Source organism: Triturus cristatus, chromosome 4_1 (assembly GCF_964204655.1).
Source record: "Triturus cristatus chromosome 4_1, aTriCri1.1, whole genome shotgun sequence".
In the NCBI taxonomy this organism is placed as follows: Eukaryota; Metazoa; Chordata; class Amphibia; order Caudata; family Salamandridae; genus Triturus; species Triturus cristatus.
In genome coordinates this window covers 1,129,607,730-1,129,634,294 of record NC_140585.1, presented here as the reverse complement: position 1 = coordinate 1,129,634,294, position 26,565 = coordinate 1,129,607,730, and the positions used below count along the sequence as shown (strand labels likewise).

The 26,565-nt window shown below is 43.3% G+C and overlaps 1 protein-coding gene across 7 annotated transcripts in view; it reads left to right on the top strand.

The window, feature by feature from the left end:
• The window catches only part of CADPS2 (calcium dependent secretion activator 2), a 1,645,358-nt gene that overhangs the window by 1,320,511 nt on the left and 298,282 nt on the right, over positions 1-26,565 (top strand). The window lies entirely within an intron of this gene.

Genomic DNA, 26,565 nt, shown 5'->3' with positions numbered 1-26,565 from the left:
TAACTGGCCTTTTGTCTGCCAGACCTCTTTGATCAGTTGTATTTGTATAGAGCTCCCCAAAGAGTGAGGGTACTAGAGCATTCTATAGATCTCAACAGTGTGAAAACAAGCATGGTGCACACCCACATATTAATAGAACCAAGCCTGTAATTCAGAGGTAATGGTAGTCAGTGGAAGGAAAGTTCAAGGTTTTTAGGTAGTAAAACTTGAAGACTGGTGGATATCGAGTTCAGGTAATAAATGTACAAGTACTCTTAGCTGCAGAAGAGAAGCTGGCTTTAAAGTTTTAGATACCCTTTGGCTTGTGGATGTCTAAGTAGCAGAAGTGTTTGATTCTTGTGGATCTCGATCTCCCAGTGAGAGAGAGCATGTTTCGGCGAGGCAGGAGATGCATGTGGGGGCCTTCATCAGTAACGGAACACAATGTAAATGTCTTGTGTATCTGCCAAGGTGGGCAATGGAAATATTGCACTATTTGCACAATTTGATCTTGTTTCATTTCTCTACTAACGAGGCGTGCTGCAATGTCGAAGATGGCTTTTAATGGGGAATTATTTGATTTTGGCACACTGCAGAGAAGGGTGATTCCTCAGTCAGAGTGGGTCAGAACCACAGCAGGCATTGCAACAAAGGCAGATGGATCATGAAATTTACCCTTCAAGAAGGAATGTAGTCGGTATGATGCTGATACGAACAGGGACGGTGTCAAACTAAAAGCTCTCACTGGCATGTGTAGACACTAAAGCCACTGTCTACGATAGCCTGTGTTTTACACTTATCAATTACACTTTTGAATGGAAGAGAAAACTTTTCATTTGTTGGAACTATCTTTGAGAAATAGTAAATGCGTTCACTTATTGTTTCTGTAGACTTCATTGTGTTAATATCTTTGCAGGAGGAGGCCCTGAGGTAGCATTAGTTATTAGCGCATATTGAGTCATCAGCGCCTGCAGCTTACAAGATGACTTCCAGGGTTTCTAGTCAAATCAAATAACTTGAACTATTGTATCAAGAACTGAGGCACACCACCGAGGAGGAGCTGCAGAGGGAAGTGAGGATGAGGGGCGTAGAGGATCTAAGCTGAACAAAGTGTTGCCATTCTCGTAGCAAGGACTGGATATAGTGTAAACAGTTTTGGACTTTAATCCCCCTGCCCATCAAGATTGACAAAATAGTCATAAATGTGTGATATCCTATTCAAATGACACAGAGGCTACAAAAACAAGTAGGATATGAGGAGGTAAGCACCTTGCACTGTTGTTGGCCAACAAGTGTGAGAGGAGGTGGTGTCTATCGTTGATATGATTCTGTAGTTGTGGCAGTATTGGCATCCTGGCGACCATATACAATTGAGAGCTCACCCAGAAGGATGATTCAGCGTGGCAAACACTTGTTGCAGACTTGTGCTATGATCAGTAGGTCATGAGTTCGAATCCCAGCTAGGCCAACTCGGGCTCCCACCCTCCTGTGGTTGGGTATATTGTATCCCATAAAACTGACTATTATTAACAACCATTATTTCCAATGCTTAGAAAAGGCAGTAATGTGGTTTGAAGCACTAAATACAAATACTATCGGAAGTGTCTAGCTTTCCAAGCCAATTGTGATTTATACCATTTTGACGGAGTTTGGGAATGAACCTTGCTGTGATGAAGCACTGAAGAACTGAAAATACAGGTCTGAATATCAATTTTAGGGCATTTAAACGTTTTATGATTTACATAACCCATAGTTGAAGTGTAAAAACTATTAGTTGCAAAATGGCTGCCCCTCTTGGCCAAATGTGGATAGGGGTTGTCATTGCTCACTTTTTGTTTTTTTCTTTAGTAGTGACTACATATTCTAGGTGGTACAGAGTGCACAAGAGCACCACAGATGCTACTCATTGCATACTTCATGTTCGGATTGTGCACTGACTAAGACGTGGTGTAATGTCACTAGCCTCACCACCAGTGCATTGCCCTGGAGACCCTCCTCGCATTGGCAAGCCAGTTTCTATGGTACAGGCAATGCAGAAGCAGAGACGGTTGCGCTATCTCCCCGACAACCTCCCAGACCGTCAATGTGTGAGGGCCATCACCATGCCTCTTCCCTTACTCATTGTTACCCCTACACAATAAGCTCACAGGTCATTGAAGGGTGGTGTGGTGATGATTACATAAGTATGCCTTTATTGTCTGTCACTGCTCGCCCCTTACCAAGGTGGACTCAGCCATTAAGAGGCAACAGTCTAACTTCAAAACAAGCATTAGCAAAGCCAATCAGTCTTGCTTCGCCACTTTAGAACAGGTGACGTGATTGGCTTTGACAATGCCAGACTGGCGATGTTACAAGTGTACAAAATCTTTATTTTTTTACATTGAAGAAGATGGCTGCCTCATTGTTTAATGCAACATGTGTTCCATCATAACAACACTTCATGTGAAGACTCCATGCATGCTGTGTTTTGCAATGCAGAGGACATTTTGAAAGTATAGAAAATAATGTCTTCATTAGTTTTAATACTTTTAACATGGCCAGTCCCTGCTAATAGCTTTACCAATGCAGGTGAAATTTAAAAACCTCCAGCATTGACAAATCCAGTAGGGACTACCACCGGGGGTAGGGGTAGCACAGGAAAGTGGAGTGGGACAACATCGTGGGCAATCAGCAATAGCGCCATTCGGCAGCTGGCTTGCTGAGGAGGAACATCAGGACAGAGGGACAAAGAGGAGACATGGCATAAGAACAACGTCCAATGCATTATCAAGGTCTGCGTCTTGCACCTGGGCTGCTACTCAGGAGCATCAAGGGGAGAAATTGGGTCAGGTGGGGGAAGATGGGAAAGCGGGTGACTGTCCTCTGAAGATCAAAACATGCACTCCCCTGGAGTGCTAAACAGTTACTGAAAAAAATGAGTTCCATAATGTCAACAGTGGAAGGATAAACCCGAGCCAATCATAAGCACAGGTAAACAAGCTATGTGCCGTGTGAGGAACAAACACAAAGTAACGAAGAAAGCCATCAATAAAGAACGAGGAACTGAGGTTGACAAGAAACCCATCTAGCCCTGAGCAAAGGCTGACTCTGTGTAGTGTGTTCAATGCTGTCTGTAGCAATAACACCAAAACAATAGTAGAAGGCTTCTGTCCCATAGCTCCACACTGTTTAAGCTGTCCTCGTGTTTTTCCAAAATGTTAAAGCCAGTTTTAGCAAAGCAGTGGCTGGAGGGGGCTGACCCAAAGCCCCTCTGAATTTTTGCTTTCATTAGCAAATCCACTAACCTACATCTCCACCAGCTCTGAAATTAGAAAGAAGTGAGATGTCTGTTCCTAGTTACAAATATGCCTGTCATTCTAGCCAGGATGCCAGAATGTGAACCATTTTTCAGTAGGGTGAATGAGGTTCCAAAACTCCTTTCAATTAATGCATTTTACCATAAGGGCGTAGACATTATGACTTACCATCTAATTTTGACTTTTAAATCCTGCATTGTGGCCCTGCTTGTTTTAATAGCTCTTGGAAAATTAAGTGAGTTAGTCTGTATGATAAGAACATGCCCATTTTCAACATTTGAATCAGTCCCCACCTGATTTGCCATGATTGTTAATTCAGAAAGTATTGCTTTAGTGTTCATGCCTCCTTTGTCTTATGTTTAAAGCTCCTTATTGTGGCCACACTATCAGGCACATGCATCAAAAGAAAAACCGGTTGCAAACGGGCAGATTCTTAGAATCTGCCCCTTTGCGACCGGTATTTTTGCATTTGGGATGCATCATCCCAAATGCAAAAATCGCAATTTAAGTAATCTCTAAATTGCGATTACTTAAATTGCAATTACATTTAAGGAATCGCAAATTGAGATTCCTTAAATGCAATGCATTAAAGTAAAAGAAATTGCGATTTCGCTAATAGGGGGCGCAAATTACCATGAAGTTGAACTTCATGGTAATTTGCAAAAACTTTGAAAAATGCACTAAAGTGCATTTTTCAAAGTTCAATTTTACACACACACATGCCCTTGGGGCATGTGTGTGTGCAAGATGTACTCATTTGCAGATTTCAGGGGTGCAACAGGGTGTCCTTTTGACACCCTGGCACCCTTGAAATTGCATTCTCAATTTGCGATTCTCTAATTGAGAATCGCAAATTGAGAATGTCTTCCCATTCATTCCTATGGGCCTCTAGGCCCATAGGAATGAATGGGGAGGTATTCCTTAATTGCGACTCGCAATTTGCGAGTCGCAATTAAGGAATGTTTAGAAATCCCTATTTTTAAAGCAGTTTCTACATGAATAGGCTTTTGCGATTCCTTAATTGTGATTCCTTAAAAATCGCAATTAAGAAATCGCAAAAACCAACATTGATGCATGTGCCTGTTTATCTTTCGTTCTTGAGTCCTCTGTGAGAGACAGTGCTTTGGTCTTACATTTCATGATATTGCAATTGGGCCTGGGCAAAATTTAAATTATGCCAGCGTGATATTAGTGATTTCGTGTTACACTTGTTAGGTGCAATTCCCCAAATGATGCCACTTCATGTAATTAGGCACCATTCGCTGTAAAACAGGAAATTGTCTCTCTTAAGCGCCAGGACCACCTTTTTTTAAGGTATTTTTTGCCCTAAATCAAACATACTACATTTGAGGTCACAGTTTACTGCAGACACATGGGAACAACAAAACACAAGTTGTTTTGCACTTTTTAGCGTGAATTGTGTTCTTGCGTCAAAAATTGATGCAAGGAGGCATCTTGAACTCAAATGTGGCACTAGGTGAGGGATTTGCATTTTGCATAATTACCCGTACTTTCATGTAATTTTGATGAAATTTGTATTGATTACATAAATGCAAATTACACAAATTTCACACACACCCTAATTGCAATCACTGTATTCAGCAGTGTAGTGAGGATACGATATTGCCTGCAGACATTGCTATGTTAGCATGAGTGAACTATATGCTTAAACACCATCTTGCCGCTTTTGCACACGACACTTCATGCTTCTGTTCTCATAAATAAAATGGCTTGCTTTTCTTCCCATGGAAATGATCTGTTTTTCACAAGTACAGGCTTACACTGCGACCGCGGTCTGCGCAGAGTGTTCAAGGTCGAATAACAAAGTATGCTGTTAATTCATGTTGATCAGTCCCACTCACTTAGACATACCCTCCAGCATTTCGTGATTTCGCGATTCGCAAAATAATCGCGAAATCGGCTGAAGAGCGCGATGACCGCGATATTGACCTTTTTAGCCGTGAAAAAGGTCTCCGGCAGGCTGCAAAAATGAGGGTGACATCTTATTGGCTGTACGCGCACAAGTCACTACGTTGTGCCGTACAGCCGTAATATCTGCCTGTTTAGTCTTGCTGCACTGCATTAAGGGATGTGTCCGTGCGCTTTGGAAGAAGAAGAAGCGAGTCTCTGAAAAAGCCAGGCAGTGTGAGCGCAGGGCTCGGTACGCGTTGGCTTTCAAATGGGCAGAATAATATTTCTGTGAAATGACAAATCTTCTTCTCCCAGGAAGCTGAAATACTTAAAAGTTCTGCGGAGGTGCGGGGGCTTCACCCACCCACCCGCCATTGAGCTCCCTGGCACACTTTCCTCTCCCCTCGTCCCAACTTGCTGAAGGAAAACCGTTACTTCAGCAAGCGGTTCTTACCTTCTGTTTCCTCTCCTTCATTCGTTCCCACATTAAATGGATTTGAAATAGGAAAGGAACATTTTATTGGAAAGGTCATCTTTCTCTCCAACGGCAGCCTCGTGACGGAAAGGGGGGGGGGGGGGGAAGAGGGTCAGCCCCATGTGCTCCCTCGTCCTAGCTTGCTTAAGGAAAACCGTGACTATAGCAAGCGGTGCTTGCCTCTTTCCTTTCTTTCATTCGTTCCCATGTGAAATGGATCCAAAAAAGAAAAAGACATTTTGTTGGAAAATGTCTTTGTCTGGCATTTTATGTTCGAGCTGCAGTCTCAGGACGGAAGGGGTAAATACGTAAAAAAAATTATATGGAAAGTAACTACATGCAACTATACATAGTGGTTGCAAAGTGACCAGAGTGTTTTCTGTCACACGCAAACACATTAGTGCCACTTTACAGAGTGGGCCAGTTAATAGTGCTTTCAACTCTTTCCTTGAACAGCATTGTTGTTGGAAGAGAGGGTGAGGAGATGATGTCTCCATGACCAGGGGTGTCTCCGACATCTGCATGGTCTGGGGTGTCTGACGTCTTCATAGGCAGTGGGGTCTCTGACGTCTCCAGGGTCAGGGGTGTCTCTGGGGTCTCCCTGTGCTATTGTGCTTGGCTGAACCTATGCTCCAGAATGTTACCACAAAGGAGGATATAGCAAAACAAAATCCCTTGAACAATTTATAATGCCTATTTCAAAGTTAAATACTCTTCTAAGTCAGTTTACAATGATTTAAGGCTGAAAAGGAATGATTAACGAGTAAAATAAAGTGCCGCAAAAATGCCGCTTAATTTCCATATTTGTGCCGCTAAATTTCCATATTTGTGCCGCTAAATTTGCTAGTTCATGCCGCTATATCCTGGGGGGTCTTAAGTAGACATAACACGAATACAGCTGCAAATAATTGGAACTCGGCTGCTTTTAATATTGCATTGCATGCACGTAGGGAGCACTTGGAGAACACCTTTCCATCTACAGAGAGCTGTGCTTGTCCTGGGATGAGATTCCCTTCATCTGATCTTAGAGGTATGGGGTTCCCGTTTTAACCTAGAGATCTTCTATTATTATATAAACTAGCTCCTAGCCTGGCGAGGGTGGTACACGGCGCTATAGTCCTGGTTCCACTATAATTATAATGTGATTTCTCCTTTTGTGTTTTATGGAATTGTAACAATGCTGATTTTAATATTTGTATGCATCTTTTTACTAGTATTGACGAAAATACTGTATCTTAGAGCAGGTAGTTAAAATAAACATTTTAAACTATATCGTGTCTCTGATTACTCATGTTGTGGACTGGTATAAGTGTTAAACCGAAAGAGTGTTCTTGATTCCCACTATTCCTGAGAGTTCACTAAGTCGCTTGTTCTGGGTTGTCTAATCATTAGTAGCTTCGCTGTAGCGCGGAGAACGAATGAGACACTGATGCTTGCCGGATTGGTGTTCTGGGCACTGAGGTGGGTTTTTGGTACACCACAATACACCGAGGTCCTGGTTTCCTGCGCATAGTTCTGTGCATGAGCAGAATCCCTGCAACATGGCGCACCTAACGTTTGGTCTTATTTTCAAGACACTTTAGTAGTGCTTATACTTGTCCACAATACCCTCACTTCTGTTTCCGGAAAACCGTTGTGACGGCATAACCTACCTATATAGTTCTGTTATAGGTTCATTCAAGCTTGAGATTGTAGAAAGGTTTATATGTTGAATTAATAACCCTTTTTGTGCTACAATTTATATAAATTGTTTTCCTCTTCTGTGTCCTTATGGCTGCGATCGACATTGCTTTGCATAGTCGTGCAGCGCTCCGGTGTAATTTAACGCAATACGGAGTGCCTAACGCAGGTATGACGCTTATCTTTGTGGTTGGTGCGAACACAGAGTTTCCCTTTGAGATTTTCTACTCTTGGGTTACTTTTGGGGCAGTAGATGGGGATGACGACTTGTTCCACTCATATACTCCCACTGCAACACCTGCGAATTATAGGCCATATACGAAACAAGAAGTTCCGATTTCAGCATGGCAACACCGTATTTGGTTTAATGGCGCCCTCCCCCATACCGTGACTCCGGTCCGGTTAGGCCCTTTGTCTATACTTGGGGCTCCTTGGCCAGTTTTGGCAGGGTTTACACCACATCCACGTTATCTACAGGCCCCGGTAGACGATTTACGTTTACTACATACCGCCTTAATTGGGGTACATCGGGCTCTAGTACAATACGTTTCTCGCAATCTCCAGGTGGGGGCACCTGGGGTTGCGCCGCAACCAGTTGGACCGGCCGGGATGTCGATTAGTCCCATCATGGTTAATTCGGTTATGGGCAAGAGCCCCCAAAGTAAGGATGATTTGCCTTATTGGCTTGCTGAGAAATTTGACCAACTGAAGGCAGTATTTCCTAATACGACGCCTGTGGAAAAACACAGGATCCTGACAATTAATTTGCAGAAAGACTTAGTACCAGAGGTGACCGATTGTGAAAATTGGGGTAAAGTATTTGCAGCAGTATATGCAGAGTGCTTCGGCACACCATCAATGACCGTCCTGCCCTCTGTGATCAATCGTGTTCAGGATGAGCACGGTCTGGAGGCGGCAGTTGAGTTAGGAATGAGGCTTGTCGGAGTGTTTGACGTAGTTGCTGATCTCATCCTTGTGAATGTAAAGGGAGATGCGGTTAACTTTCAGGTGTCTAATGCTTTGCGCCTTGTCCCAAATGCTGAGAAACCCTGTGAGTTACCGAAAATTATTGCGGAGGTTTATAAGACCATTGGCCACAATAGTTTGGGTGTTAAGCCTTCTGCTAAATCAGCAGCACAACCGCAAACACAGGACGCGTGGGCTAATAAGGAAGACCGTCCAGTTTTTTCTAAAAAGTGTTGGAAAAATAAAAAACAGGGAAAGCACCAACAGAAACAGGGGTCACGTCCTGCATCACCGATACCCGAGACAACTGAGCACACTTATGATTTGCGTGACCGTGCCAAAATTTAGGTCTCCTGATAGATTTCAGGTTCCTGATCAACGTTCTCCTCGTTCTTCACAGGAAACATCGGGCTCACAAGCCATTGGCAGAGAACGCGGCAGAGGTCGAGGTGCCCTGCAAGGACGTGAGCCGCCTCGTCCGACTGACGGTCAAGGAAAACAGGACGATCTTCCATGTCAACGCCCTCTGTTTCAGAAAAAGAAAGTTGCTGCATTAACAGCAAGGTATGCCACAGACAGTGAGAACCCAACTTCAGAACCTAACATGGGCAATGACACTGCTAGACAGTGCAGCGGAGGTTACAATAGTGCGGCAAGCACTGCGTCCATTTCTGAAGGCGACAGCAATTGACACTTTCATCACAGTTGAAACTGCTGACACCCATGTGGCTCCCCCTGACAGACTATATGATATAGTATTTTTAATTGAAGGTGACATAAAACGTGTCATTAAAGGGCTTTTTTGGGAAAATCTGACTTCTTCTTATGAAATTTTGTTAGCTGAGGCAGATTGGCCCCCGTCCTTCGTTTTGGCCGCTCCAAGGGGGGAGGATCTAATCCTCCCTAGTTTTTCACACACTGTGTCCAAGGAGCAGGCGCAGAATTTTGCGGAGAAGTGGGCTCTGGTGCTTGCACCGGCTTTGTTCCGTACTCGGGTTAGGTGGGATAAACTTTCGCCCCCACATGAGATACCATTGCGGTCTATGCCACAGCCACAACCCCAATATCCCCTCCGGCGGGAGGCGAACGCTCCCGTTGCTGAAATCCTTGACCAATTGGGATATCGAGGTGTGATTGAGACATGTGTGTCACCCATGAATAATCCTCTTTTTACTGTTACTAAACCAGATGGGTCATACCACCTAGTTTTGGATTATTGGCATTTGAACTCTCATTGTTGGACATGTGCGGTACAGAATACCCATAGTTCTGCCCTCGTAGATAGTCTTTTGAGAAAAAGATTTAAAACCACACTAGACATTTCTAATGGCTTTTTTAGTCATAATCTGTCCTCTATTAGTAGTCAGTGGACAGCCTTTACTTCTGGCGGCAAACAAAAACAGTTCAAAAGATTGGCCATGGGCTACAAAAACAGCCCAGGAATTTTTGCCGCACGTGTTATCTCTTTGTTGGACAGCATAGACCCTGATGCGTACTCGTACGTTGATGATATTTATCTCACGGACGACTAATTATGGCCACATCTCTGTCGCGTGGACCGCATCATTGTTTTGTTTGCGGACTACGGTTACAAATTTAATTTTGCAAAGTCACACATTGCAGAGTACACAGCGTTGTTTCTGGGCTATGAGCTCAACAATGAAGGTCGAGGTCTAGCACCTCACTTCTTGGGGAAATGCGCAACTCTGCGTTCTCCTACGACTGAAAAAATTACAATCTTTGCTGGGTTTTTTATATTTCGCCTTGATACAACCTACTTTTTCCAAAGCCTTCTGGCTTACGCAACATTCTGCTTTTCTGCAATCTTTGCAGACTGATCTTCTTGAATCTAAATATTTATTGACACGTGACAACCACACAAACCTGGTAATTAGAATTTTGCCAGGCGCTGTGGGTTTCACTTACTTGATGTTTAATGAAGGGGACACAGTACCCATTGCTTACAAGTCACACTTGTAGACATTGGCTAAAATGCGCTTTTCGACTGTTGAAAAAGTTTTGACAGCAGTGCCGATGGCGACTCTAAAAGAACGGGCGCTATCACAGGGAAAAAGCATGCTGATTGTTACACCGTATCCTGCCCTTGAGGCAGTGACGAAAGCCAGTGTACCAAATTCTAAAGCTTTACATCCTCGTTGGATACAATGGGCTACTTCGATGACATCTCCCTTTGACTCCTCATTGCAAACACAGGAGTTTTTACAGTATGAATTTGTTCATCCTGCTCCTCTGTCCATGCGACCGCTTGAGGATTACCATTGTATCATTTACACAGACGGTTGGGCGCAACCGGCAACGAAATCTAAACATTCTTATTCAGCGGCCTGCGCAATAGTAGCTGGTTCCATTATGAATGGAGAATTCATGTCCAAAGTCGTGCACACACATGCATTAGGGGACTGTACCGCCCAGTTGGCAGAACTACGTGCTCTGGTGCTTGCACTAGAGTTTGCTGTTCCACATGTGACTACTTTGATCATAAGTGGCTCTTACTACTGTGTTTAGTCTTTCAATAGAAAACACAACAATGGGGAAGGGTCCAAGGGAGAAATGTTTATAGACCTGCAAGATAGTAATACCCCAATCAAGTTTACTACAAAACACAAAGAACTATCTTGGGTCTACGAGTGAACAATGATCCCAAGTGACAGAGGTTAGTTACGGTAAACTCCCACTAGGAAAAATCCCTTTATAGGACTGGAACCCTCACTCACCCTAGGTGACATGCTTCATCATTGAGTTCTTTCTCCTGATGGAAAAACCTAGTTCCACTGAGGGCTACAACCCCCTCACTGTGAGGGAGGAGTCAAGGGATGTTATATGTAAAGATGAGGCTGTATCTCTTTGATTTTGAAACTAGCATTACAAAGAGAGTGTGTTGGGAGAATGAGCTCCATCAGATATATTTTCATATACTGTCTGATTGGCATTCCCAAACCCTTTTTTTGCTCAATAGTTGTATGTCACCAGACAACCTTACTTAAATTCCATCATTTATTCCTCTTTTGACTGAAGGCCAGTCTACCTAATATTCATACACAGTCTTAAAGTTGGTTTGTTTGCTGATGTGTCTCTCTGTGACACTTAAGAATATTTTGAGGAATAGACCAATTTGTCAGCAAGTATGTCTCTCCATGGTCTGACAGAGGGATTTTTTATTCATCTTAGAGCGGGGCCCCCCTTCCCTGAGTTGTTACCAGGTTGAGGTGAGGGTGGATATCCAACTATTTGGGTAAGTGCATTGCCCACAGCATGGGCTTCCAATTATTTCTAATTGGTTTATTAGTAGTGAATATATACTACAATAGTGTTATATGAACTTTTGACACTTTTCTGACAAAGATTTTGTTTACGTTATTCTTTTAGATATACCCAGTAATACCGAAGACATATGAACTGATTACTGGTGTAGTATCAAAATGTATTGTTCGTTTGTCTAAGCACCAAATATCAGCAGCTTATTCTTTACACACGGTCCTGAAGAAAGCCTGGATACTTCTCTACAGATCAATAGGGCTGAAACATGTTGACCTTTTACATCAAGCAGTTTAAAGCTCTATACTGCTCTATTTGCACTGCTTTTTAACACTGATGGTGAAACCTACAAAATAAAAATATTTTGGTTCTCACCACTCAGTTTTAACTTCACCACACTCTTTTTCCTAAATTAGCTTATTGTTTGCGCTGCTGTTTTCTCACTCCACTCACCACATAAGGGACTAAAAAGGATCTCCTCTGTATACAGCCTCATCTTTACATATAACATTCCTTGACTCCTCCCTCACAGTGAGGAGGTTGTAGCCCTCGGTGGAACTAGGTTTTTCCATTGGGAGAAAGAACTCAATGATGAAACATGTCACCTAGGGTGAGTGAGGGTTCCACTCCTATAAAGGGATTTTTCCTAGTGGGAGTTTACCGTAACTAACCTCTGTCACTTGTGATCATTGTTCACTCTTAGACCCAAGATAGTTCTTTGTGTTTTCAGTCTTTCAATGACAATTTATTCTTTTGGAGTCAGAATGACTGCCGTGATTCCAGAGGTAGCACAATTAAGCATAAAATGCTATGGGTTCGAGTCGCAGAACTTAAAGAACGGCTGCCTCTCGCACATGTAATTCACACTCTTGGTCATCAGCGCGTAGGAGTACACACGGTTGGCAACAGTTTAGCTGACGAAGCAGCGAAAACAGCAGTAGCCATATATTTATTAGCAGCAGTTACAAGGTCTAAAAGTAAGATTGATGATGACATATTGGCAGCTATCGCTGCTACAGAGAAGGGTGGTAATTACCCTAAAGGATTCCCTTCTAAATACTCTTATCAGTTAAATCCCGATAAAGTTCCCTATGTGAGAATTAATGACGTAGGAGACAGGTTGATTCCCAACGCGGACTGCAGACTTTCCTTGATAACAGCCGCACACGAAGGCATGGCCTCGGCACATGCAGGCGTTTCTGCAACTGTTTCTATCTTACAGTAACGTTACTGGTGGCGTGGGTTGTATAAACAAACTAGTGATTATGTCCTTTCTTGTGACATTTGCCAGCAGATTAAACCTTCTACTGCTGCACGACAGCTCAAAACACAGCTGTACATATCTAATAAACCATTAGGTTGTGTTTATTTAGTTCACTGCGGTCCTTTTTCATCTGATACTGCATATACGTTTATCTTAGTTGCAGTGGATTCGTGCAGACACTTTCTATGGGAATGGCCACAACGCAGTGCTGACGCACAAACTGTCATCAGAGATTTGCATGTCTTTGTGGGAATTTTTGCATGCGGCACCTCCCATTCTGACCAGGGTCCAGCGTTCGCCTTTAAGGCATACAAGGAAGCCATGAGATCTTTGGGGGTGCAAGTCAAATTTTCGTCTCCATACCGGCCCGAGGGCAATTCAGTTGTGGAGCGAATGAACTGTGACTTAAAGCAATCCTTGACAGCTAGAGTTTTAGGTACTGGCAGGAACTGGTTTGCCCATTTAAATAGCGTACAACGTGCGCTTAATAATCTCCCGTGAAGATCTCTGGGTGGGCGGCCCTCATACGAAATGCTCTTCGACATCAAAATGTTTGTCCCGTACCTTGATGGTCTAGACATGGCGGCGATAGCCGCACCCTTTGACGTATATAATCATTCTGCTGTATTACAGAACCTACAAGAGACTCATGATAGTCTTGCAAAGGAACATTTGCCCTCCACAACTGATGCTGCACTACAGAATCCGTTAGTGGGCTGACTACCTCGAGTCGGTGACCTGGTCTGTGAGAAGGTGGAGAACAAGAAGGAGTTTGGCCCCTCTTATCGTGCACGGGTTTCAGTGCTTGGCGTGCAGGGTACTCGAACAATCATTTTACCACCACTTCCTGGTCGCAAGGATAACAGGTACATCTCCATTGACAATGTCAAACTACTACGAATGGCCGATTCTCCATAGTATGACTCCAGCAGTTTCCTGCCCAGCAATGATCAGGAATTCTGTCATGGCTTTGTCAAACACCATCAGGCCTGAGGTGGCCATGGAGATGCACACGGTTACTAAACCATTACGGAACCCTCCATCTTGCAGTCCTAATGAAGATATTGAGTATGCATTGCCCTCAGACGTGTCATTACCTGGTGTCCATACAAATGTGAACAACCAGTCTCGTTTTTTATTTGACACTAACTCCATGACATCGAGTACCCCATCGAAGTTGTCTATTTTTGTTACATGGTTTAAAAAATATTTTTTGATTCCACCTTGGACTTACATCTGGTTGGTCCTCATCGCCATATTTCTATTCATGTTGATTGGATTTGAACACAGTTTTTTTCCAACTAATTAATGGACATTACCTTACTGAACGCTCTGCTGTGAAGGTAATTGATGGAACTTTGGCACCACACTCTTCTTCACACATCATGAAGTGAGACCAGACTTTTGTCAACATCACTGACTGGCCAGTGTTGGATGGAATTGTGTGGGATGCTGTTAAGTTTCAAATTCATGGTCCCACTGAGGTGGTTAATGTCCCAAATGTACTTCGTGTTTCAATGGGGGATGCTGTGAAACAAAACATACGATTGGGACGTCCAAGCCGTCGAATCTCTATTTTCTGATTTGAAATATCATGCTGCATTTGATGCTGAAGACTTGTATTTAAATTCTGCCAATTATGCAGATTTCTTTTATCATCAGCACTATGGCCATCATTTCCTGCATGAAGCTAATACATTTAGAAAAAATGTGGTTAATTATACACAATGGGAACATTGCCCAGCTCCCATTGAAGGCAGCTCAATTACCCTTTTGAACAAATTTACATACTTCACTGATTTGAATCGATCCAATCCGGACTCTTTTTATTTTAAATTGACTTCTAAGTCCAATTCTAAAGTTAGACTCACCCACACTAAGTTGCTGTATTCAAAATCCTTTATTGACCAGTTAGCTATAGGTGGCTATGAGCTATGGAAGGATACTGTCGATCTTAAATCTGTTTGGGGTTGTAGACCCTGGCAGGTACAAGGCACGGAAGCTTTACATCGTGTGTGCCTTACCCCAAGCCACATGTTGTTTCTGAATAACTCTATATTTCAAACGACCTGTTTTGGATTGGCTACTTCGAAACAGTTGAATGTCCAAATCTGTATCATCACACAGATATTTCCCTTGATGAATTGCAGTAATTAATTGCTAATTCGTTATTTAATGTTTCTAGTCTGGACCCCATGGGTTGGGTAGTTTGGCAAACCAGTACTGATTCATGCCAACATTGTTTTCTGGGTATGGCCACTGGCTACACACAAGATAGACCAGACCCCCGTTTTGAAAACTCCCATTCAGTTACTACCTATTCAGTAGGAAAATGATGTCAAAATTGGCTGTAACACTCCACACTAGCATCAGTTAAACATCATTTGTCCTTGCTAACTGACGAGGTTGATTTGACTGATTTTGTTAAAGGCCCTGTAGGTGGCAGGTCCAAAAGATATATATATGCTATTTACAATGAAATTTGGAAACTGTCACAGATCGAAGGAGCTTCACGTTTAAGGGCAATAGACCAAACGAATTTAGAGAAAGTTCTTGCTGTCGTTGATAATAGCATTAACACTCTATCCTCTCGAATTTACAAATAAGATAATATTGTTTCATCTGTTGTGGACATTGTACATGATGAAGTGTCTGTTTTGCACCATGGTCAGAATCAATTGCGTTCTATCACGCAGTTTGCTTGGACTTTACAAACATTGAAGGCTGGGAAAGTCCCATGGGACTACATGAACACTTCATCTTTGTTTATGCCTTTTAATTTAACAGGAAGACAACAGTCATGTCCATGAAGGATGCAACATACTCTCTTTTACATATTGAGAAAATAGAGCCATTACCATTCTCGGTAGCTGAATCTAATTCTGCAGTATGGCTCATCAACGGGGTTATAACTCTCCCATTTTCCTTGTTTAAATTTAGTTTGTGTGTGAAACATTATGCACTAGGAAGATATGAACCCCTAGGTAGTGCTTTTCTCCATGAAGTATGGTCTTTGCCATTCACATACAGATGTCTGAGGGATGACAAAGAGGTTTACTTGACTGGGGAAGATTGTAATTCCACACCTGTGCTTGTCCTGGGATGTGATTCCCTTCATCTGATCTTGGAAGCATGGGGTTCCCCGTTTAAACCTAGAGATCTTCTATTATCATATAAACTAGCTCCTAGCCTGGGGAGGGTTCCACTATCATTATAATATGATTTCTCCTTTTGTGTTTTATGGAATTGTAACAATGCTGATTGTATTATTTGTATTCATCTTTTTACTAGTATTGGTGAAAATACTGCATTTTAGAGCACATAGTTAAAATAAACATGTTAAACTATATTGTGTCTCTGATTACTCATGTTGTGAACTGGTATAAGTGTTAAACCGAAAGAGTGTTCTTGATTCCCACTATTCATGAGAGTTCACTAAGTTGCTTGTTCTGGGTTGTCTAATCATTGGTAGCTTTGCTGTAGCACGGAGAACGAATGAGACACTGATACTAGTCGGATTGGGGTTCTGGGCACTGAGGTGGGGTTTTGGTACACCACAATACACCGAGGTCCTGGTTTCCTGTGCATAGTTCTGTGCATGAGCAGAATCCCTGCAACAGCAGCTGAAGCAATATTTCCCACCATGAGGTGAACCCCATGAGGTTAGGTCCAGCTTGCCCCCCTACAGCTGTTGAATGGCCCAAGCTAAGCCTGAGACTCAGACAGAGTCTTGTAGCCCTTGGCACACTTCTAGCATTCTAGCAGGAAATGGGGTGAACCTGGGCTGGGAGTGAGGCACCTTGGGGTTTGAAGATTCCTTGGAGGAAGGTATATGAAGGGAAAGAGCACAGCGATAGCCTGAGAAATACCCTACAACCTCCGCACAGGAGCTCCACACAAAGGCCCTTGATCCAGATGGATTCTTATATTCCTAAGCCAACCCCTTACAAGGAAGCGGCTGGTAGCCTTCCTGAGGTACATTTATGTTGGAGCATAGAAAAAAATTCAGAGTGGGACATATGGGGCAGCAAGACACAGCCTCAGCAGACTGTTCTCACAATCAAGCAGCTTACTCCAACGGGGTGTGGCACAGGCAGGGTCTGATATATGTAAGACCAGGCCCTAGCAGGAAACAGAGGCATAAGACAGCTTTGAGACCCCCTTGGGCTTGAACTGCCATTAGTGTGGGCACACAGTACCTGAGCACTGCACCAGGGGATGAATGGCCTTGCAGTCCCCATTACAGCAACCTACTGATATTATTTTTTGGTTTGTCTTTTAATGACTTTTACCATCATATTTGGTGAATCTGTTGGAGGTGTTACTAACTACAACAAGCATTTGCAATGCAATAGGTCTCGCATTTGCAAGAGTTTGAGCTATTGGCATTGTAAATGACAATGCCTTTTATTTATGTGTTTTGAAAACCCGCAAGCGGTGCATAAACACGCACTTTGTACATATACTCCTTGCTTATGAGTAGCAAGGCTGACAGTAAAAGAGGCGCAGTTACTGCCAGTCTTGCTTCTCGTAAGCAGTGACTATATGTACAAAGTGGGTGCGCACCTCTTGCAGGTTTTCAAAACTTAGCTCAAACTCTCGCAAATGCGAGACCTATTGCATTGAAATGCTTGTTATGAAGAGGCAGGACTGACCGCATAAACCCATCCTCCGGTCCCCGATGTCCGTTTGCTGAGACATTATCACATACCTGCCAACTTGAAGAACAATCGCACCGTGTGTCACACGGTGGCACCGTATGATTTGACAGGTATGGTATCATAAGGGGCACCTGCAGCTATCCTGACTTTGAATCCAATAGAACTTTGCATGACGGGACTTGTAGTTCTGTGTTCTCTAGAAGAGGGAGTCTACAAGTTCCAGCCTGCAGACGCAGTCGACTGAAAAGTCATCAGATGAATAAGACATTCACTGAGGAGGGAAATGCCAAATACAGTTATCATCCAGGCAGTGTCACTATAAGCGCATTGTTGACGTTCAAAGTTAAATAAACAGTTTTGAAGTTTTTCTACTTACACATAAGTAGCCCGTCTACTACTCCACTATGTTACTTGAATTATTGTCCTTATTCCACTTAATTTAAAACGGAATGAACAGAACAAGAATTTGAATGGAAAGAATAAAATGGACCAAATTAACCACTCGCTCCTGGAAACAGGACAAAAAGCCAAGTGGACATGACTTGAAAATGGTCTTCAGTGCTGGGTACTTTTCTCTACCGAGGGGATCCCAAGTTTCTCAGATCCAGGAGTTAAGTATCTCCTCCAGTCCAGTTTTATTATTGTGTTTCTGTGACTGGTTGTGCTGACTTTTTATTGGTTAAGCATTGTTACAGACACCAGAATGCAAAAAAAAAAAAAAGCACTGGCAAAGTCAATAGGTTTGGCCTTGGAAACTGTGCCATGGTTATTATTTTGTTTTCTTTTGCCAGCTTATGCAATACAAATCAAAAGCTTAAAAGTAAATAAGGTTAAAAGCTGCTGTCAAAAGGTGGCCGGCATAGGTTTGAAAAGAAAAATATATAAATGGGCACCTGTGAACATGAGGTGATGCTAAATGTGATCACTTGCAGTGTGAGGCAACTAACGAGGTTTGGTTGACCCTTTGTTCCATTCTGTATTCTATGGAAGGTGGACATATATTGTAAATAACCCCGAAATAGCCCAATGGGTGAAGAGGACTGTCAAGATCCTGTATATATGTATTTTTTATAATGGATCTCCTTGAAAACAGCCAAAGCTATCTCTAGCCGGACTATAAAGCAAGACTAGATGACGTACTTATGCATGATGGTCTAGGATGCCTGAGACCTCTGCTTAGCCTTAATAGGATTTGATCGTATCAATGCCCAATTGTTTATGGTTGAGTATGAAGAATTGGCTGAAAGGATTAAAAGGAGTTAATTTTGAAAAGGGGTGGAGCGCGAGACATTGCAAAGAGACCAAAACAATACGAACCTGGTTCTCATGACCTGAACAAACCAACCGAGTAAACATCTCATATGCATTTGGATATAAGTCAATGGGGGTGGAGTCTGAGGGGTGCATAAATAATGTCCAGGTGGGAGACAGATAGGACTTAAAGGATGGACGAGTTTACAAGTTTACAAACAAGAATGGGCTGCAGTCAGTTCTTTAGAGATGTTTATTTACATCTCTGTGAAAAGGCAAACCAACGCTGCAAGACATTCTGCATGCAGTTACTTACAGTATCTCACATTCCTGTGTTTTGCCTCATCTCGTAAGACAGATGCAGTAGGTTTCTCCGTGGCTCGAGCTGCACGTCTAACGGGCAACTGAGAACAAGCAGTTTGCTTCTGGTGATCCAGGATCAGGGCGGGAGGCCAGATATTTGGGGACTTCCAAGAGCAGTATCCCTTTCGGTTTCAAATTGAATAGAAGGGAACTAAAAAAGGAAGAGCACGCGGTGGGAGCGCGGAGAGGAGACGCCATGCGCGTGCACATCGCCTGTCCGTGCGCACACATGGTTTGTCCCCCTTCGCGCACCAAACCCACAACAATAGTCTCGCCAAGGCGAAGCACCGCATGCGCTGCGTTTGCTAGGCGAGACCTAAAAAGGGAGTTGGGTTTAAAATATGTAATTTTAGACCTCGCATGTGGTGCTTGGCTAGGAAGGAATGGCTGTTTCACCTTCGTAATGGATTTTCCTCATGTTGCTGGAACACAGTTTTAAAGATGTTCTGTCCTTGCACGACTATGGTAGGATCTGGAATTTGATGTAATTATTTAGTCGTATTCTGTAGAATGCATGACTAAAAACAGAGTGATGTATGCATTTTTTCTTCCTAAGTACATAATTTTCTCACGTGTCATTTTTTCTTTTGACTGTTATAAGTCTCGTATCACAATTAAATTAATTGTGGGATATGTCATCTTCTGGATATGTACTACCTAATCTATATTCATTTTGTCTAATAGTCTTCTGTTATGAGTTAATTCTCTTTTTATTTCTCTCCCTTTCCTGCACTGGCTCTACTTTCACTTTTGTTTTCTAGTAGGCTCCATCCATTGTGGTTACATGCAGCAATGACTTGCTCCCTCACACCTTTTCCACCTGATTTTTGTACCTTCCTTGTCCCTCAGTCTGTGATCTGTTGTTGCTGTGCAGTGTTCTTCTGGCCCCTCAAAGTCATCCTTGTGCGCAGTCTTACATTCATCTTTCTCGCTACCATCGCCTAGGCAATATTCGGTCTCTCTAATCTGCTTGAACCTTACACTTCTTCAGCATCTCTCTAATGCTGCCGTTGTCCATCTCTTTCTCTTTTAATGTTATAATTATTGATCTAAAATTATGCCTACGTTATTGTTTTCAAAATACATCATAAATCTTTTTAAGGTGCTATGATGAAAGATCTCTGTAAATGTAATGGCCTAAAAATACCATTAATTTAGACCTACAATTCATAATTGCTGAACGTAGCAAAATATTAACACACACTAAACCCCTTGAACGTTGCAAATCAAAAAGAAGCCAAACTGTCAACATCATCAACCCCATATGTATATGTTTTATTTTTCGTCCATCCAACAATTCCTACAGCTATATGCTCATACTCAACAAATCTTGTGTCTGTGTGTCCACCTACATTCCTAAATCGAGGAATCTATGAATATACATATTCATGTTCCCACCCACTTGTGTGCGTATGTATGCATGTGTCAGTCTGTGTTAACGTGTGCATTTGTGTCCATATCTGTGCTTGGTTCCCAGTATCTTTATTGCTCCGCCTCCTTGAGTGTGTGCAAGCTTTGATTTGTGTGCATATAGTGCATGTAGGTGTTGTATTCTGTCCTTGTTTGTTCCGTATATTTTATGCCTATTTGTTCTTCCATTATATTATAGCCAAACCTATTGGCTTTGTCAGTACGTGTTATACATGTTCTTTTCTGTGCTACAAGCCACAAACTTGAGCTTGTCTTGAAAAATAACTTCCTGCTGTCTAAGAAGTCGAGACCCACGAACAAAGAAATGAACATCTGTGTTGTAATCCTAGCTTAAGAACTTGACAATAACTTCATTACTAAGTTGTTGGTTGTTTTTGTTCATCCTTGTCGTTAATGGATCATGTGGGGCCTTGTATTTCAAGGACTGGAGGATTTAATAACAAAGCCCTATGCACACTAGTTGGTGTTTTGCAGTGATTGGCCCCATGAGGAGCTAACGCAGGGGGCTCCTTGGCTAGACGTGGGGAGTTCTCGGGTTATTGGCAGATTTGTATGAAAATAGCATACTGGGGAGGATAGACCTGGGACACCTTGTTGCGAAAGAAAGCTTTTAATGAGATAGGCTGAGAGATTGTCCTGTAAACTGGTTAATTAAGAGGCATTTAGCTGGTATGTATTTGTTTTTTATGCTGCCATCTGTGTTTTCCTCAGAGCTTTCGAAATGTTTTGGATTTCATTTATTTGTACTAAGCTTCATAACTGGGCATAGAAACTACTAGTCTTTTCCTTACCTGTTTTATTTTTGCTCCAACGTGCCAGTTTTTGGAGTTATTAATTAATCTTGGTATTTTTTGTTTGCTTTATGAACAAATACATCTATATATATATTTGTATTTTCATGATGTGAAGGAAACTTCTTTGATGCTTCACATATCATTCATTCACCTTTTAAAATAAACATTATTTTTGTTATTGGTACAATTATTATTATATAGAAGCATGCGCTCGAGCAAACATGAGTTTTGCTGTTGCTAAATATCCCCTGGCGACTTAACCCTTAATGAAGACAGCGGGGCCGAGAGCTCGGGCAATGTGTGAGGCTTTCTCGAGCTTTGCTCATGGCGGGAGAGTTTCCTTGTGTGAACGGCAAGCTGTCATTCTGCCTACAGGATGGTGTTCGTGTGGGCTGAACTAAGAGGCAGAAGCCACAATAAAAGACTACTAAAGGCATTAAACCATCTACTGGTACATCCCCGACAGAGACGCCGTACACTTCACAAGTCCACGCCGCGCTTAACTGCGTGTTCTCTTCCCGCCCCATCCCTCAGTGCAGGCTGCCTGCCCCTGTTAGGAACTGGCTGTAAGTGCGAGCCTGGCCTGCTCTCTGCTCCTCCGCCGCCTGCCAGGCTCACCTGGCACTGAGCATCGTCCCCAGAGGCGAGCCCGTTCCCTTGTTGACTTGAGTGCAAAGTTGTACTTTCTCTCTGCAGCCTGCTCTTTTCATTGCCAGGCAACCAGGACGCTCCTTCCTCCCTCATCAACACGCTCGCCGCTCACCCCCACCCTCTACTTACCGCACTTGTCACACCGCTGTTCTCCTCTTTCGGCAGGGCTTGTTGACGCATTGGCGTACATTGCTTGCGGTAGAATGCTAGGTTGACTGTGTTTAGCCTGACTTAACGCAGTTTTGTAATGCAGAGGGACAGAACGAATAGGACCTATGTCGTTAAAATACAAGCAGTTATGACGTAGTACGGGGGATAATGTTCACCCCCCTGATCATTTAGAACAACGCTACACCAAGTTCTACGCACCCACTAATACTTACTTACAATTTACAAACAGACTTTTCATTTATGAGTTTTGTAGATCTTGTTAGGGTCAGGGGTCATTGATTCGCAGGTGTTGCCCTGTGGTGTCTGTAGGCAGGTGTTTCTCTGTGGAACGCCATCCAGTCCGCCGCCATTTTTCGTGACTTGGGTGTGTGAACCGAAGCAGTTTCTTTTAGGGTGTTAGAAGAAGCCAGGAGAGTAAAACGTTGATGCTAAAGGTGTCCAAATTCATGTTTTTAGAAAACACACAGGCTGCTGCTCCAAAAAATAAATAACAATGAAGGCGGTTCCAAAACAACGTTAATACTTATGGGTACTTTCACAAACCTGGCATTTCTGCCAGCAGCCACTGTCTTCAAAAGAACGGCGGCATCCTTGTAGTTGCACCTTCAAATTTAGACGCCCGCACGTAGTATGCCAACCAAAGTGCCTTTCACTGTAAATGTATGTACCAGCCCACTGGTACGTGCCCTTATGAGAGGCAATCATGGGTAACCAGTGCTATGAGGCTACACCAATGACAAACGTGCGATATTCAATTGCCAATGTGCAATTGTCTCTCTACCTGATCTAAATCCCAGGTAGCTGTTCTCTGGCCAGTTTCTCACAGACACATGCAAATATTTTATCATTGCTCCTGTCTTGAAAGTTCCAACCACTTCCGAGGGAAGAAGTGCACATGCCTTCATAAGTTGTTATACATTTTACTTGTAGAAATTTCAGGCGTGTTTTTGATGCCAGCACTGAAGTTGTCATTAAATTGATGGGCACTTGTAAATTTGCCAATGTCTGTTTTCTGCCTTTAGGCTTGCCAGTGATTTTTAGGATGAGCCTAGCAGAGCGCATGCGCTGCTCTGCGAGTCTTCTTGTGTTTACTCCATGTGGGTCTGACTCCTCCCACACATAGGACTGGCTTTTGCGTGTGTCTTTAAATAATGAAAGCTCGCAAATGGCTAAAGGCGGCTGCATGTCCCACCTCTTTTTTAATGTTTACTCCCACGGTGTTTTGCTCTCGGGAGCGAGTAGTGGCACGCAGGGTGGCAACTGCATTCCTCGTCATGGATCAGGTAATTAATTAAACACAACGCGCCGTGCTTTTTTGCAAATGCTTGTTTCCTGTTGTCATTGTGGCTGTCTCTGAATTCCCCCTTTCCTTCTGACTGCACCTTCCTTTTATAGCTTCTCCCCTTTGCCTAACCCCACGTTCTCATTCCTCTCCCACTGATTAGGGCTTTGGGGGGGGTGGCCGACCATCGGGAGGTCTGCACCCCCGTTGGCTTTTGGGGGGGGGGTGGGGGGGGGGAGGGGCAGCCAGAGCCCAGTTGGGCTTTTGGGCTGCCCTGGGCTATTTTTGGGCTGGTGGTTGGGCTACCTTTGGGCTGGAGGCCATATAACCGTCCATGTCGTGTCACCAGCCACCATTTTGGTGGTTTTGACGCGACAGCCGGCCTTGGGGGCATAGCGGTGCAAATTTGGCCCACCCTCCCTCCATCCCTATGAAGGGTTTTTTTTCTGTTATGGAGCTGCCGGAGGGTTCATTGGGGTAGGCGTTTTTCTGAGGTTTCTTCTCGGGGGTAGTTTTGTTGGGACCAGGTGCACTGGGGGGGGGATATGTAATTTGGTTGTTGCTGGAAACAGGTGCTGGTGTGGCGCAGAATGTTTTGTGGGCGTTTTTTTCCTGGGTAATGGTGGGTACAGCGGTTTGCAGTTACTGTTTATTGGTTGGGAAGGTCACTCTGGGAGCATGTAGGAGGGGGAAAGAGCATAGGGAGTGTACTTAGGTGAAGACAGGTTTAAAAGTTGCAAGTTTGTGGGTTCATAAATGTTTTGGAGGGGGAACAATTTTAGGGGAGGGGGGAGGGAGGTAAGGTAGGAGGATAATATTTAGCGAGTCTTAGTTTTGTACGGCACAGGCCAAGGAATATTGATGTGAAGTGCACCTGTTTTAAATAAAGCGGCCTTTTCCACACCAGCAAGCTAGTCTGTGGTTTGTGCTGCACCCCTCTCGGCCCAATGCTATCTTCTCTCTATGTCGATCTTGTGTTGTACTCTTTTCTCTCCCTATCTCAGGTTGCCATCCTCCGTTTATCCTTCTGTGGGCGCCTTATTTATTTGTAGCTTTCTGTCTGATTTGCCCCTGTATAAGAAATTGCCCATGTGCCTGAGAAGCCACATGGATGCATGTTCAGCACGAGTTCATTGTGGTAAGAAAGACCCAGAGTAAGGAGGATTTACCCTCGCTTGGCCCCCAAAAAGACAGTTTGCTCGCTATATTAATATAATTCCCCCATAGGTTGGGTTATTGCAGCTGTGTAGCCCTAGATTATATCAGACGATCGCATGATAATGAGTCTGTGAAGCGACACTTTTGCTTGGAGTACACTCTCCACCCCCCACCGCCGACACACACACACGCAAGTATTCTTTGCATCGCCCCTGCCGCAGGAAGCCTACGTTTTGATTTAGTAGGTCTGACTAATAAGTAAAATGCAGGCATACAAGGGGTCTTTGAAAGAGTAAACGAACGGCATGCTTTCCCCTTGACTTTGGTCTGTCGTAGTCGTAGACGCGCACCTCCCAACTGTTTTCCCCGCCAGCCTCTGCATACATAAATCTAGCAAACAAATTGCTGTTTTGACGACACACGCAAATCTCAGTCTTTTCTACCCGTCAGTTCTCAGCTTCTGAACCGTGTGGCACAATCTCAGGTCTTCGTCTATTGTGTTTAATCACAAGTCCTTTGTGGGAGCCATCACGCTCTGAAAGCAGCAGCTCTGAGTGAAGAACGCAGCATGAGAGAACGTCTTGGTTTCTGTCTGCAACTCACTGCCGTTCTTACCCAGACCCGCATATTTTGATTGATTGAATGAGGGTTGATGTGGCGCTTTTCTATGTTGGTTGTCTTTGAGTTGCATGTACCATTACTGCAGCATGCAGTTTAGGGTAGTTGCGGCCATCGCAGTGCTTGGTTAGTATAGCCGTTGAGAGTTAGTGTTGACACTGTCAGTGGCATTCCAAGGATTCCATAGGCTCTAGTCGAAGCATGAACAATGGACCACTTGAATAAACGTGTTGGCTAGTAAAACCACCAATAATTGTGGTACAATGAGCCCCTTGCTGTACTGGAACTCAATGCCACTGCACCTGGCCGCTGTTCTGCACTAATCTAGACGATGGAAGGTGTACAGTATTGTATTGCCATTACCAGTGGCACATGAAGTAACAGAAGAGTTTAAAGCACCCAGGATAATGTGCTGCATGGCTAAATTCTTATAAGGTCCCAAAGGCGAGACCTATTGGCTATGCCAATGCTTGTTGTGTTTGGCCTAATCCTGCTTGCATCAGTAAGGGCAGCTTATTGTATATCACAGACAAGAAGAGAATAGGGTGCTGGTATGTCAAATTGCTTTGTGAATAGTAAAAGGGAGAGAAGTGTGCAGGCATTAAGGCTCAGGAATGGGGCTTCGCCTCCCACATGCCAATTCGATATTTGCCGTTATTATAGGTGACCCATTGACGCTCACAGACCAAATGCCATTTCTACAGGGAACATTTTGAGATAGGCTTGTGTAGTGATAACTGTGTGGCAGAACTCACTGCCTGGCTGGTACGTAACATACTACTGTTGAAAACGGGGCTCGCTGTGTTACACACCTTCTCGCATTACTGTAATTTATTGCATGGACGCAACTCTCAGTGGAAAGAATACACATATGCACATATATAGACATATTAAAAGAATTGCAAATAACTTGTGCTGCATTTTCTATCCTTGTTGCCAAATTATAAACAATTCTGTAAAAGCAGAAACACAGAAGTTATACATCATAAACACTAGATGTATGTTTAGAACAGTGAAAGAGCACAAATACATGTATGTAGCGACTTCTTTTATTTTTTCGTCTTGCGAAATGCCAGTACATTTAGTGCATCATTTAGATCTTGGCAGACGGGTTACTCTGTCACAATGGTCAACCCGCAGAAATATAAATCCTATTAGATCCTATGGGATTTATAGTCAGGCAGACAAGATGTCCATTACGGTTGTGATGGAGTAACCCGTCCGCCAAGATTTAAATGACTCCATTTATTTGTTTGAAAGCAGAGTTACGAAAATGAGTACATATTTAGCCAGCTTGTTCCTGGTATGGTAACACCATGTTTATGACCTTGAGCTGTA